Source organism: Eupeodes corollae, chromosome 1 (assembly GCF_945859685.1).
Source record: "Eupeodes corollae chromosome 1, idEupCoro1.1, whole genome shotgun sequence".
Taxonomy (NCBI): domain Eukaryota; kingdom Metazoa; phylum Arthropoda; class Insecta; order Diptera; family Syrphidae; genus Eupeodes; species Eupeodes corollae.
In genome coordinates, this window is record NC_079147.1 from 167,983,211 (window position 1) to 167,999,279 (window position 16,069).

General features: G+C 29.0%; 1 protein-coding gene across 2 annotated transcripts in view; it reads right to left on the minus strand.

The window, feature by feature from the left end:
* Window positions 1-15,506, minus strand: part of LOC129953865 (chitin synthase chs-2) — a 44,015-nt gene extending 28,509 nt beyond the window's left edge. For both annotated transcript variants that reach the window (XM_056067380.1, XM_056067381.1), the window contains exons 1-2: window positions 15,417-15,506; window positions 14,524-14,724 (exon numbers count right to left, since the gene is read on the minus strand). The gene's annotated coding sequence lies outside the window, so the exon portion shown is untranslated. The remainder of the gene's footprint in view (window positions 1-14,523; window positions 14,725-15,416) is intronic.
* Window positions 15,507-16,069: the final 563 nt, after the last annotated feature.

Sequence of the window (16,069 nt, forward strand, 5' to 3'; positions counted from 1 at the left end):
AGTTTATAGAGAATTACAAATAATAGAAACACTTGCAGAAAATCTCATTCGATTTTGTTTTTTCGTTGAAGAAGTCTGGGATTAGTTCCGATAAGTTATTTTTAAATAATCATTTTTAAACATTTGTTTTTATAAAATTGCGGAAATAAGTAATATGGAACTGTTAGATTTTAAAACAGATTTAGCAATTTTACACTTCAAAAAGTTACTCGTGTATTAAGTTAAAAAAGCAAAGGAAAATCTCAAAATAAGTGCTGATGCGTCCCACGCCGATAACTTCCCATCCTGTCTGTTGATAAGTCTTGCTTACAAGGTTTGTAGGTTTTCGCGTTTTGTTAAAAAAGTTATCAATTGAATTATTCTAAAAAATTTAAAAATTAATAACAATATTTTACATATGATGAAATAGTTTGATACATCAAAATCTATTTATGTTAAAAGTTTTTATTTCTTATAAACGGTGATTTTTTAAGAGCTTGAGAACTTTAAAAAAAAAAACGCATAAAATTTGCAAAATCTCATCGATTCTTTATTTGAAATGTTAGATTGGTTCATGACATTTACTTTTTGAAGATAATTTCATTTAAATGTTGACCGCGGCTGCGTCTTAGGTGGTCCATTCGGAAAGTCCAATTTTGGGTAACTTTTTCGAGCATTTCGGGCGGAATAGCCCGAATTTCTTCGGAAATGTTGTCTTCCAAATCTGGAATAGTTGCTGGCTTATTTGTAGACTTGAGACTTGACGTAGCCCCACAAAAAATAGTCTAAAGGCGTCAAATCGCATGATCTTGGTGGCCAACTTACCGGTCCATTCCTTGAGTTGAATTGTTCTCCGAAGTTTTCCATGTAGCGCCATCTTGTTGAAACCACATGTCAACCAAGTTCAGTTCTTCCATTTTTGCAACAAAAAGTTTGTTAGCATTGAACGATAGCGATCGCCATTCACCGTAACGTTGCGTCCAACAGCATCTTTGAAAAAATACGGTCCAATGATTCCACCAGCGTACAAACCACACCAAACAGTGCATTTTTCGGGATGCATGGGCAGTTCTTGAACGGCTTCTGGTTGCTCTTCACTCCAAATGCGGCAATTTTGCTTATTTACGTAGCCATTCAACCAGAAATGAGCCTCATCGCTGAACAAAATTTGTCGATAAAAAAGCGGATTTTCTGACAACTTTTCTAGGGCCCATTCACTGAAAATTCGACGTTGTGGCAGATCGTTCGGCTTCAGTTCTTGCACGAGCTGTATTTTATACGGTTTTACACCAAGATCTTTGCGTAAAATCTTCCATGTGGTCGAATAACACAAACCCAATTGCTGCGAACGGCGACGAATCGACATTTCACGGTCTTCAGCAACACTCTCAGAAACAGACGCAATATTCTCTTCCGTACGCACTGTACGCATTCGTGTGGTTGGTTTAATGTCCAATAAAGTAAACTGAGTGCGAAACTTGGTCACAATCGCATTAATTGTTTGCTCACTTGGTCAATTATGTAGACCATAAATCGGACGTTAAGCGCGAAACACATTTCGAACCGAACACTGATTTTGGTAATAAAATTTAATAATTTGCAAGCGTTGCTCGTTAGTAAGTCTATTCATGATGAAATGTCAAAGCATACTGAGCATCTTTCTCTTTGACACCATGTCTGAAATCCCGCGTGATCTGTCAAATACTAATGCATGAAAATCCTAACCTCAAAAAAATCACCCTTTATAAACAAATACAAATTGGATGAATGAAATAAATTTGAAGTCAATACCTTCTATTGTTTACGAGATTTCGAGAACCCAACATCATTTTTACCAAATATGTTTCATAGATTTTATTTTTTTTATGAAAAAACGGACTCTTATATTCTTATCAAAAATTTTGAAACCAATATTTTTAATTTTTGAAAAAACATTTGAGTCGAAAATCAATTTTTACGAACTTTTTAGATTTTTATTTTTCGTTAAAAACTTTCCATTCGATTTTTCAAAAAAAAAAATTACCGAATGTTCAAAACAATATTTCTCACAAGATAAAATTAGATTTAAGCCAAAATCTCAAAGTTTTGAAAAGATATTTAAGTCGAAAATCAATTTTTACCTACTTTTGTTAATTATTTTTAAGGTTTTTTAATTTTTTGTAAAAAACCCTTTAATTTGATTTGTTTTAAAAAAGTACTCAATTTAGACAACAATATTTTTTAAAAAATAAAATTAGTTTGAAGCCAAAATGTCTCAAAGTTTTGAAAAGTTATTTGAGTCGAAAATCAAGTTTTATTAATTTTGTAGGTTTTTATTTTTTGTAAAAAAAACTATGAATTCGATATTTCTCAAATTTTTACCGAATGTTGAAAACAATATTTCTAATAAGATTAAATAAGTTGTAAGCCATAATCGAAAATTTTAGAAAAAATATTTGAGTCGAAATTAAATTTTTACTAACTTTGAGTAATATTTGTTTAGGTTTTTATTTTTTCTAAAAAAAACTGTCAAATCCATTTTTCTCAAAATTTTATCAGATGTTAAAAACATTATTATTTGTTGCACAACATTATTTTGGAGGTAACATCATTTTTTATTCGTAAAATTTTTGAGGTGAACATTTTTTTCAATTTTTGTATTTATTTCAAAAAATATACTTCTTTGGTATCAGGTTACAATATGTAATATAAAATTTAATTAAAGTCTCTAGTGTTTTTGGTTCTTGAGATATTTATTCATTTATTTATTATTTATAAGAAACCACAAACGAAATTTTCTTAAGAGCCCTTTCTGCATCTTACTGCATTATTATCTGTGTAACAAAATTTATTTGAAGTCCATATCTCTACTGGTTCTTGAGCTAAGGACGACGAAAAAACGACGCGAACGTACGTACACACGCACGCATAGACATCTTTCTAAAAATCTTTTATTTCGACTCTAGGCACCTTAAAACGTCGACTTGACAAATTGAATCTATTACAATAACTTCCTATGGGTGGTTAATATTCATACAAATAAAAAAATGAAAAAAAAATTTGTGTAGGTTTTTGTGTTTTGTTCAAAAAGTTGTTTTAAAAAGTTAAACTTAAAATTACTAACAATATTTTGCGTATGATGAAATAGTTTGATTTCAAAATCTATTTGTGTTAACGAGATTTGTAGTCGTAAACAATACCAAGTATTGTAGCATTTCTTGAAAGTTGTTATTTCTTTTATAAACAAATACAGATTGGATTTTTCTAAGAACATTGAGCGAAAGAAATCTTTTTGAAGTCAATACCTTCCTTTGTTTGGTATTACGTCGCAATATAGATATGTATATACTATTTAATTTAAGACTTTTTTTTAGTATGGGCCTTAGCCCGATCTTTATGTTTGCATAGGAATTGAAACAAATCTTCCCTCAATAAATCTGACAACAAGATAGGTATGTTAGTAAGGAAAAGGATCTACTACATCAAATCCGGTTGTGAAACTTCGTTATTGTTTTGGAGATATTTATCAGTTGATAACAACAATAGAAAAAAGCATTACCAATCACACCTTACTTATATAATAAACAAAATGTGTTTTTATAAACAGGATTTATAATTTTATTGTTATTCTTTTATATTGCTTAAAGTTATTTGCTTTAATAAATTAAAGAATATAAACGAAATCTGATCCATTAAAAGATTCAAATTGAAGAAAAACATTTTTAGAACCTATAAAATCACTTAATACTTAAGGTTGTTACACAAATATCTATTATATAGTCTGAAGTGTTTGAATCCTGGGAGTGTTTGTATTTATTTAATTTTGTTTAAAAGCACCTGAGTAAGATAAGATAAATAACATGGCAAAACAAATATTTTGTTACCCTTATTGTTGTTTCATCTTTTAAAATCAAGAAGAAACAAAAATGGCTTCCCATTTTGCAACTTCCTTAAAGTTCAAAATTACTTTTATTGAATGTTATGTTAGAAAGCATACGACTGAGTCATGCGGTTGTCAGGAATATGACAATTCACGTGTGTTAGGACCATAATAATTTCAATGACACCATTTATTGCTATAAGCTTGACAAAATACTAACAAATATTTTTAGTGACATTTTAGAAGAAATATGTAGAAAACATTAAGTTACTAAGGCATAAACAAGTTTCACCAGTCTTTTATATATGTACCAATAATAATATAAACCGGATTAATTCCGTTTGGTCTTTTATGTTTATGGTTATAAATAGTTAACTAAGAGTCATTTGATTTGTCATTCTTGTTGTTTCATATGTAAATCAATTATTTTTTCGAATCTGCAAATTAATGCCCTTGAAGGTCCAAATGTTAACAAATGTATTTAATTTAACTGACTCATGCGTGATTGCGCATACTACATTAGTCATTTACATTTCTGAAACAAATTCGATTTTTTTTATACGCACATCATTTTGGTTTCCAAAAATTGATTAATTTTTGTCATTTTTCGGTTAAGTCATGACATAAACTTAATATCTACTTAATTTCACAATGATTATTCTCGATTTGAACTAAAACATAATAAGAATAGATTTGACTCAAATTACATAGTACATTATTTGCAAGAATTTTGTTCCTGATTTAAGCTGAAATTGATAACTTTTTGCATAAAACCGTATTGACAGTAAACAAATTAAATTCAATTAATCAGGGCAAGCTTAAAAAACTAAGGTATTTATAAAAATGACGGACTCTTACACAAACTTTTGATGCTCAACTTTCCTATATACATATATAATACAAATTGTGAAGTAATTTCTATCATCGAGAACTTAAGTAGTTTCTGTTAACAAACATCTTTCGAAAATGTTTGTGTGTACTTCAGGTGTGCCTCAAGGATCCGTTCTTGCCCCAATACGATATACAGTTTTTACTGTTGATTTACCTGCCTTTTTTTTATTCTCTTGGTTCCCTTATTGAAACCAATTTGCAATCTTCTTTCAATGTACTTTTAAATTAAATTAAATTGGGTGGCGCAACAGTCAGTTGTGAACCAGGACCTAGTGACTTACAACTCTCAACAGGTGTGCGAGTACTGTTGTCAGGAATGGAAGGGACCTACAATTTTAGGCCGAATCCAAACGGCTAATTTGAGAAAGTACTTTTTTCATGACAAGAATTACTCTTGAAGGATTTGTCAATTCCTCGCAAGAGGCAGTATCCGCGAAAATAATTTTTTTTTTTTAAATTAATACCCCTTGTATGACAGTCCAACGCACTTTTTTTCAAATTCATTTTGATTTATTCAATCTTAAACCTATCTTAAAGCAAGACAAAAATTCATAAAACTAGCCTAATTATCCATAACTTACAACTAACTTAATGGTCCCATACGGACACTCTAAGTTAAACTATAACACTAACTACTAATGCCTTTCGGCCTTAAGATCTATTTTAACTTCAATTCAATTTTATTTATTTTTGTATTTACTAGAAAATTAAAAAAAAAAAACTAATGTCAATATTAATATAGTCCAACGCACTAACTATCATGCCACGGGTACTACGTACTTTTACAATATTTTAATGATTGAAATATTAAGATAAATCTTTTAAAAACTTAGGCCATCTTTTTCGAAAAAGAAAAGCTTGATTTCTTCAATGTACTTTCCTCTTAAACAAACGAAGCAATCATTCTATAGGGACCTGCTTGAGGTAACTGCGCAAAAAGTTATATTCGAAGGTTGCATACATCGCAAAACAAGTTGTTAAATATTAAATTATTAAATTAAATCTTTCTTGGCATTTTTCAACCAACGAATATCACATGTTAGCTAATAGCCGTGTATTTTTGGTATTCTATTTATAGTACAGTAAGAAATTTCCAAAAAATAACGATCCGCAGTAGTCCAGTTTTATATTTGAAAGTTGTTACAATTGAATATTTGTCAGAATAATTTTCCAAAAATTCCAAAAAAATAGCGAAATTCAAACCAGGGGTGAAATCGGGTAAGCTGATTTTTAATGGTTGACTATCAAAATCAAGAAAATACGTCTGTGTAAGGTGATAGTCGATTTCAGAGTTTTAACCAAACAATTTGACATAAAACAAAAACTTCAAGAAGTGGGTTTGTTCGTAGACTACTACACTAACATGTTGTGTTGAAGCGAGCTTGAAGCTCGCCTCAATTCTTTATATACCTGAATCGAGTTGAAATAAGCTTGATTCCCCGACCGAAATCGAGTCAAAATCTGTGAAGAAACATCTGTGTGAAGGAGTTGTTTTTAAGATATTTACATGTTTGTGTACGAAAAATATAGTTTTGTTTTAATCAAATTAAAAAAAAAAATTTCATTTGGAGTAGGTAGCATATTCTTATATGTTGCTCAACTATGCAGTTCTTCATTGTTTAACACGAATCAAACTATCTCCCTTGGACTTCATAAGAAACATCGAAACACCATTTGCATTATTAGAGCAGAACTACTCAACGAACACAGCCATCGAGATACAAATGCAATCAATCAATCAAACTAACATTTGAGAACGAAATCACATAAGATCCATTCGAGACTCGTATAAATGTCAAAAACCCATCTGTAGTAAGATTCTACTTTGGCTTTTATCGGTAGTATTCATGCTGCGAATATTGTTTTTTTTATTCATAAACTATTCTACTAAACTATTCATAGATATTCCAACAAAACACGGGTAATTTTGACTATATTTCTGGTAGAAATATTAAATTAAAAGAAAGTGAACTGTGAAATGTTTTAATTTCCAAATAAGCTACATAGTTACTATGTTCAAAAGATTGATTTTTGCTATTTACTTATATTTTTCTTGCTTTATTTATATATTTATGTATATATTTCTTCATGTTGCTGATTTGTGCTCATTGACACTTCATTTGCTAATAATTTTTAAATGTTCTTCAAATTGTTTATTAATACACGTTTGTTAAAGTTATAATTGAAATTTGTTAGCTTTAGACTCCACTCCACCCCTTCTCTTTACATCTGTGTATATAAATATCTCCTTTGTATATTTATAAATTGCATAATAATTGTATGCAACGAAGAACAACGTTTTTAACATCTGATAAAATTTTGAGAAAAATCAAATTATAATTGATTTTCAACTAAAAATTTGGTTAACAAAAATAGGTTTTGAAATCAAACTTATCATAAACAAAATATAGTTGTTGTTGTTGTTGTTTAAGTTAATCTTTTAGAAAAATTCAACTGACAATTATTTGTACAAAAAAATGAATTTTTCTTTTATAACAGTTTTTTTTCCAAAATATACTCATTTAAAATGCTAAAGACAACCAAAAATGGTCCCTTAAAAATCGCAATTAGTTTTGGCATTTCTCATTAGTTGTGAGATATGACTTCTATCTAAAGTTTTGAATAGTCTTGAATGTAATTTCTTTATGTTTTGCTCTGATTCCGAGTTTAAACTCAAATTTTAATTTAACATTTAGAAATATCAGTTTTCAACATAATTGTTATATTCTTAACATTTAGAAATACCCGTTTTCAACATAATAGTACATTTTTTTTCAAAAATTGATGTTTTAATCTTATAAGACTACTATACCAATTCGTAATAAGATTAAAAATTGCTTTTTTTTATCCCTTTGCGATTTTTCTGTTAAGAACCATTTTACCATAAATGCTTCAGCGTACTTTTAAGGTTTAGTGTATGGCAGGTAAAGATTTATAACTAAAAACATTTATTTTTTTAAATAAATAATATGTTGGAACGTACATAGATTTGAAAAATCATCAGGAATTATATTGAACAAAAACTACTTCAGGCCTCAAAAACCCTGATAAAAGGTTTTTTTTTCGATTTATAAAGGGTTGCACCTCTAAAACATGACGTGATAGTTTGATTTTGAAGTCGGAAGTAATTAAAAACCGTAAAAAAACTATAATTTTATTGCCAACCACATTTCTTTGTTGCAATTTCGGAGATCTTTTGACTTTAATAATGATTTTATAGAACAAATTATCGTTCATGGACACATTAACTTTCCATGTTACTTTTTTAAATATTAAGGGAAATCATCTGTACAAGAATCACGTTAAAACGGTAACCCGAAAGTTACAATGTGTGTTCTAAGTGAATGTATGTATATATACATAAATTCAATGCGTATAAAGTCGAAAATAAAGGTTGCACCGCCGAGCACCAGCTCACTAAGGTTATGACCTTTTCCTAATAAGTAAAAAAAATATCTCCAAGCAAGTAACAAAATTAAACTCATTTACCGGCAGGTTGAAAAAAAACAACATCCTCATTATGCATTCAACACCAGACCTGGATGCGTTGGATTGTTATTGTTGTTATTAAATCTCTGAAGCTATAGGCAGATCTCTGCTCCGTCATGATTCATATTCCTTATGTGGTTGAAAGGTTGAAAATAGTATTACTCACTTTTCTCTTTTGTTTGTATTACAAAATGAGGTAAACTAAACGTCAATGAAGTATACCTTCATTGACGTTTGGTTTACCTCTTTAAAGTGTTAAAACCTTAAAAATTAAGCAGTGAAAATTTCGGTAACTATACCTTCCTTCGTCAATGCTGCCGTTGTCTGCTTTATTGCCATCATATGCTTTTAAAAGTTGCCTTATTGTTTTTGCAATATTTAGGTTAAGACATTTCAAACGATTTGTGTATGTATATAAATATTAATCTATGTATTATCGATCGTAACCCGATTGAACTTAAAATAAAAACAATGAAATGATCAAAAACAGTAAAAAAAATAATGTTTAAAGGTTTTTATATCTACTGCTGTAAATGTGAAAATGTCATGAGTATAACAAATATTGTATATGTCAGAAAACAATGGCGGCAGTTTTAATAAAAAATAGCTAATGTAACGTACAAACAACCGGATCAAAAATAATAAAGTTGCTATAGAGAATATATAATAAATACATACTTTCTATTTCGAGGTTTTGGGTGTGCTTGACTTGACTGGAAACAAGAAATAATTTATTACTTTACTTTAAACAGCAAGTATTTTATAAATAATATGGGGGGAGGTATTTTTGGTACTTATGTTGCGAAATATTTTTTTACTAAATATATTTATACATACTCATGTCGTATAATACATTTGACTGCCACCACAAACTCTGAGTCACTTGAGCAGGTTCTAATATTCTTGGAGAAAAAATTTGTCATAGAGTTAAGTAACTTGGCAGACAAATGAAGAATTATTTACATTTTTCTTCTGCTGCACAAACAAAAACATTACTTTTTTAAGGATTGAGATGTCTTGAATTCAAATTTTGCCTTAAAATTTTCTATCACATCAGGTCTTAAAAATACGGTTTTCTTAATGCCAAGTTAAAACACAACATAAATTGTATGATGATTTTACTAATGACAAATATTTATCTTCTAACTACTTCTTCGTTTTAGTATATTACTTAGTTTATGTTATTACTGTGAAGTTATAAGCTGACTTATGGGTCTTCATTTGACTCTTTAAAAAGAAGAAAAACCTTCAATTTAATTAGAGAAATTGGTGTTAGAGTTCATTTTTAGTACCAATTACAAATTTAAACTCCAAACCCAATATTATATTTCAAAAACTTGATGTTAATGCGGATTTTTAGTAAATAGAAATGACTTCATGAAGTCACATAGCCTCAAAAATCATGATATTTTTTTTATTATAAAAGGATGAATGAAGTATAGACTGATTTTGAAGACGGATTTGATCCAAAGCCGTCAAAAACCTTAGTAAAAGTATAATTGGATTGCCACCTACATTACCTTGTTGGCTATGTGATTATAGATAAATCTTATAATCCGATTAAAAGTTTTTTTCAAGGTCTATAGAATCTTAATAAAATATTTTTAGAGAGATGTCTATGTGTGCATGCGTACGTTGGTTGGTTCGTACGTTCGGGAAGCTTTTTTCGTCGTCTATGTTCCAAAAACCAATAAAGATATCAACTTCAAATAAATTTTTAAAAAATATTATCTTCAAACTAATTTAATCTTTTAAACAAATTTAGTTATCAGAATTCATTAAAATTTATTAAAAATAAAAACCTTAAAAGAAAACATACCAAAACTTGGTAAAAATTGATTTTCGAATAAAATATTTTCCAACAATTAAAAAAAAGAGAATATTGTTTTCGGCATTCAGTAATATTTTTATAAAAATCCAACGGTAAGTTTTTTCATAAAAATTAAAATCTACAAAAAAAGCACACAAAATTTGTAAAAACTGTGTTCGAGTCTCGGTGTCTCATGAATAAATGAAGGTATTGACTTAATTTTCTTAGAAAAGAACGAATATGTATTTGTTTATATACAAAATTAAAACTTTCAAGAAATGCTACTCAATTTTTTAAAAATTTGTTTTCGACTAAAAACCTCCTTAACCAAAAACAGAATTTGAAATTAACATTCCATCACATGCAAAATCATGTGTTTGTAAGTTTTTAGAAAAAATCAACCACTTTTTTAACAAAACACGAAAACCTTCAAAAACAAGAACAAACTGATAAGAACCGTTTTTTGAGGAAGATTGACATCAAACTATTCACCTCACACAAAATATTGTGATGGTTTTTGAAGATAAACTGTTTGAAAGAAGAGTTGTGTTGTGTTGTATTAAATCTATTGTCTACACAATTCTATGATATCAAGTTTTTGATACATATTGAAAAATATAAAAATAGTGTGAAGACGGATATTTTAATGTTGAAGGTAGGAATTGGGCAAATAGTTAAGTAAGATACTAAAACGATTAAATTGTGTCTAGAAGAAAAAGATTTGTAATTTGCAAAATTATTATACAATTTATCGTTAAATCATATTTTGGAGTTTAACATAGCCTTAAAAACTTCGGTTCTTTCTAGCATTCTAAAGGGGTATGTACTGATGTGATCAAAAATATTCAAAGGCTAGAACGATATCTTAAAAAATAACACTTGAACTTAACCCAACGATTCGAAGTGTACAAATCAAGAAAAATGTAATGTACATATACTGGAACTTTTAAATTTTCTTGTAAAGTACATTTAACAACCATGCCCACGCGTGTCAAGTTATCTGAGCAGAGATAGTTAAAGTTTTAGGTTCGTTGAAATGTTGATTGGACTATGTTAACACTACATGAAACCAACGTACGTAGGTTAAGGCGTTCCGTTGGGTTGATAGTGTATATATAATTGAATTCAGCATATAGATAGGATTTATAGAAAAAAATTTGTACAACAAAGACAATTATACTATAGCTAAATCCACTATAAACAAGTAAAGATCGAATATTTGTATAATTGTTGTCTATATAATTTAGAATTATTGCATAGACCTTTATTATTGGGATATGTTATAATTGGCTTAGGGGCCTTTTAAGGAAATCAATTATGGCCTAGATTTTAAAAAATTGATAACAATATTGACCAGGTCAAAAATGTATATATTTACTTTTAATTAAAATACTTTAAAATTGAATTACACCTATACCTAGGAATTTGGTGTATTGAAAGATTACATATAATTATTTATCAAAACAATTTTAAAATAGTTGCCTTAAGATATTTAAAATCAGAAGGAAGTGTCTCGTACATAAATTAATAACATTAAAAAATTAAAAAAAATTTATCATTCCATCACATTTTTTAAAATCATTTCTAAAATTTTAAGAGCCTATAATTTTTGAAAGTCATTAATTTCCTATGGCATGTTGAGGTTAGTTCTTTTACACTGTCATACAACTTAACTAAATGTCTCTTGTTATGATTTATGGTTTTTGTACTATTCATCTGTCTAAATGGACAGACAGGCCATCATCCTCCCACACCCATCGAAAAAAAAAATCAACCACAAAGTATGAGTGTTAAACAAGCGGTTATATCATCTTTGCCGAAACATAACATTATTTCATAGAACTTTCACAGTTTTTTTTTAAACGTCAAAGTAATTTTTCTCACATAAAATCACTTCCCGTATTTATTTTTATTTATTTAAAATATGAAATTACAGAAGCAAAGTTTATCCCATCATTCGATAGACAAAGTGTGGGTATTTAATTGTTATATGAACGACAATGTTATTATGTTCATGATTTATTAAAAAATCTCGTCAGAAAAAAATATATAACCTTACAAAAAATGTATACTTAACAAATTCTTAATTTCAGCGATTTCTTGATTACCCTCCAAGCAGTATTTCTTTGCTCTATAAAAATGAAATAAGTCTAAGTTGTTGTTACACCCAACTTCTTTCTTCCCAAACAATTTTATTCTAATAAATGCAAATATCCCATTCCAGGAGGGGATTTTGTAAGCCATTTGATGTGGAAAAGGCCCTTTTCAAAAAACTATAAAAATAGATTTAAATAGAATTAAATAAAAATAGACTTAAGAGCTTTTATCTTTTGAACACAGCCAAAAGGGAATAGTAGAATGTATCTAAATCTAAACAGATTTAGTCACTGTGAACAAAACTAGAGCTAGCTTAAATATTCACGGTATCTATAGTTAAAATACATGATTCAGAAGTCAAATTTGTTAGTAAGAAATTTAAAAATATAGCCATTTCAAAATTAACGAAATGCAATAATAATGAATTAGTCTTTATATTTATGAAATCTTTATCACAATGTAATACAAATTATTTTGCATTTTTTCTATAAAATGGGGCCCCAAAGTTTTTTGTAACCATGTTTTAGACTAACTTTGAAAGTCCGATACTGCTATTTGTTTAATATGTATCTTACCATATCAAACTTGTTTCAACGAACTTCCACCTATAAGCTACCTTTTCTATTATGTAAATATTGCAAAGTTATTTTTGATCAAAAAAGCTACACTTTTGAAGGTTGCAAAAAATATTGCTGCTTTATGTTTATGTTGATTAGAATGCAACAAAATTAGTTCTAGAGTTTTCATATTACCGAAAAGATAAATATCTGGTTTTTTCGTTGTTAAATGGCTTAGAGCATAGAATAAACTAGTTTGGTTTTGCAATAATACTTGGGATATTTTTGTTGAACTCACATTTTAAAGATAGTTTTTCGAGAACGAGAAATTCGTTCAAGTTTTCATTCCAGAGGTAAAATTCAAAATGTTTAGAGCATGTCATCAACAGTTATTAGGTTAAATTCAAAAATTTAGAATGATTAAACCTTAATGAAACAATATCGCTCCCAGAAAATTGTTAAAATATTCTAAAAAAATGAAAATTTTGCAGTCACTCTTAACCCTAGTCATTAAACACCTTTTTGGTTGGCAAAAGTAAGACTAGTGGAATAATTTGAGCTGTTGCAACAAGTAAATGATTTGAAAAAAGGAAACCGAGCGATCCGTAGTTCGATGGCTAAAAGCATCTCTGTCCTAAACGTGTCACTGTTGGTAGCGATTTTTTGGCTGGAGCATCAGAGCTATGATTAATATTTTTTATAGAAGATATTGGGATTAAGAAGACGTTAAAGGCACAAATGTTCGAATTGTTTACTTAAAATTTGATGAAAGTAGCGCTTTAACCTCCTTTTACAATAATATAAGGATTTCTTTATAACTTATAATAAAATCGTTTTTAAATATCAAAATAAAACCTCTCAGTGGAGAATCCTGAACTCAGATATTGGTATTTGGCTTTTGCTTAGGAGTTGCGGTTGAGGTATAGAAACGTAGGGATCATGTTACCCACCTGGAAGATTTTGTTTTAAATATTCGTAGGATTTCCCTTGAATTCTAAACTTATCGTATTGCTCTAATGGATATGACCCCCTTTATATTTTCAATTATTTATTTTTGATATATATGAAAGTAAAATTTGTATTTTACTGCTTTAAACTTTGTTGCTAAAAGTACTATCTGACAGTTTTCAAATTTAATGTTGAAGATCATATCAATCATATTATTTTAAGCGAGCCATTATTTTTATGAAAGTTCTCTTACATACCAACAAATTGTGTTAAGGGAAAATTAAGCAATCTATAAATATAAAATGAAAGTCCACGAAAGATCTTTTTTGTTAATAAATAGATTTTAAATACTTTTCAACGATCTGAGTCAATGAATTTAGAAACCTTTGTTTCTAAATAACAAGTACAAAATTCCACCTCCTAGTTATTTCATAAGACCTCCTATTACAATCGCAAACTAATTGAAAAAAAAGTCTGGAACATACAAATCAAAAGCCAATTAAATAGCGAATCATACTCCATTGTTTAGTTTAAACAACACCATTACTGCTTGCTGCAATGAACATTCATATCTTTAACTCTATATTATATTATATGTATCTCTTTACAAGTTATTATGGTAGCGCATTCCTATACCACCTTTAACTCGACGCGACGACCGCTATAAGAAGGTAGTTATAGTCCACCGGAGGCAACAGAAAAAAACAAAAGTGAAAGTATGTGTACTAGTATAAGACCTGGGTGAATGTTGTTGATCCACGATCACTATAATATATTATATACTTCGCAAAGTGGGGATAAAGGAAATATTTTTGCATTCCAGTTTATGTTGAATGTGGCAAGCAAGGAAAAAACACATTATTTATATCAAAAGAATTTTTAATATAACTTACCAGCAGCAGAAAAATGCAAACAATTAATTTTTTGAATTATTGTTTTTTTTTTATCCAAAATGTGTGGCTTGACTATAAACTTCCTTGTCGGTAAGATACATTCGAAAGCGTGTGATAGAATGTATGGATAATATGTGACCGTTCTAATTTTATCACTTTACCGATAATATTGTTGACTTTACCATAAAATTAAGACCAACTCTGCAATGAAACAGTAAACAAAAATCACAGAACTGAATACTTGATTTTTTTCAAAGCACGATCACCACAACAACAAAAAGAATTATCCGAAACAACGCAACGGCTACCACGACGACAGTATAGATACTTGAGGAGTAGATTTGAGGGAAAAAATTAAGATTTAAAACATGCAATTTTTTGTTCAAAGAAAAAGATACAAATATAACTGGATTTTTGTTAATTCAATTAATAAACAGGTTTTATTCAAATAATAATTAACGGGGCTTTAAAGAAATTATTTGTATGCTATTTAGTAATTTGATTAACTTTCACATTCACAACGAAATGAAATTGAATTTTTATATCTTTATTTTTGTATTAATTTAATTCATTTTATCTTTCGCAACACTTCTAGTTTCACTTTGTGAGAATATGCATAAAACAGTTGGATATTTGTGTGTACCAAATTAAATCCACGATCTTTATCGTGTCATTTTATTTCTGTTTTTATAATGCGAAACTATTTAACATCCCTCAGCATACATAGACACGGTGGCCGATACAAATTTCTAGAATAATTAATCGAAAAATCCGAAAGTATAAACGACACGATATAGAAATCAAAATGAAAAGAAAAGAAAAACCGTCGCCGTCGTGATGTTTGCGTGGTGGTGGTGCGTCACGCTTAAAAGAAGTATTTTTTTTTATCCTACCTCAGAGCTCCAATCAAGTTCGTTGTCTCTGGCCAACTGAATTGAAGTCTTTGGATTTGTCTTACGAACGATCTGAGCCGAATTGCTTTGTGGTATCAACGACAACGACGTCGACGAGGTCGTCTTGTTTTGTCTTGTAGGCTGTTGTTGTTGGTGTATCTGGTTTCTTGTTTTGCTGGCTGCCAAAGAACCAATATATTCCAACAGTACCACATCGCCAATTTTTCAGGCCATAAAAACTGGTGATAGTTTAGGACAGTTGTGTTGTTTGGGCTTGAAGAAATGAGATCTCAAATTATTTAAATTGTTTGTATTTGAAAAAAAAAATAAAGAATTGATTTTATTTGTTCAAGCAAAAGAAATGTTGTATTTATGCTAAAAAACTTGAGATAAAGAATTTATTAAAGAACTGGTAATGCATTGCTCATACCCCTCAAAAATGTATCTAAAGCAGTCCAAATCGAATAATAGTAGTTTTTTTTTTCAGTTTAAATTTTTTAAATATAAATGTATGCTGTAATTTATTATCTAAGTACATCCTGTCTGACTTTAAAATTAAAAGCAGTCGTTTATATCTGTCAAATTTCAAAATACAAATCAATTTCAAAAGGTTTTCTGCATCTTGATAACAGAAACATGATAACTTCAAAAAT